Below are 621 nucleotides of genomic sequence, written 5' to 3' on the forward strand. Positions count from 1 at the left end.
GAGCTCTTTCTGCCTATCTTATTACATTGCTTACATTTTTTTACTTCCTTTCTTAACTGCTCTACTGGGCTGGTGCAGGTTCTTGCACATAAGCAGCACTGGGAGCCATTGGGCTATCCACGCTGCCTCTGATGAACTCAGCAGTCAAGCTTTTAACCTGAAAACAGGATTCCCTTCTGGCAGCACAAGAGCTGAGCTCATGTCGTCGAGCAAAGACACAACAGGAACCTTGCTTAAAATAGTAAACGATGACATATAGATTGTCTGGATTTTATTTTTAACTAGGTCAACCTTGTGCCAGTGGAAGTGGTGGCTGCGATGTCCAATTAAAGTCATAAAATGATCTGGGCTTGCCGATGAGGACCATCTCCCTCCAGGCTGTGCTAGAGTAACCCAGTCCAGAGCTACTTCAGACTCTGACGTTCCATTCATTCTCTAATACCTCTCCATAGGTTACTTTGACCATGTCTGCTATTGCCTTTGCAGCATACCTTAGTCCCAGCTCATCTCTTCTGCCTGCTGTTCCTGTCTTGGCTGTCTCCCATATCCCATCTACCTCCTGCTAATTCAGCATAGCACTCTCATATAATTGTATGAAGGCACTTCCTATTCCATTACAGG

This window comes from Platalea leucorodia, assembly GCF_965183815.1.
Source record: "Platalea leucorodia genome assembly, chromosome: 4".
Lineage (NCBI taxonomy): Eukaryota > Metazoa > Chordata > Aves > Pelecaniformes > Threskiornithidae > Platalea > Platalea leucorodia.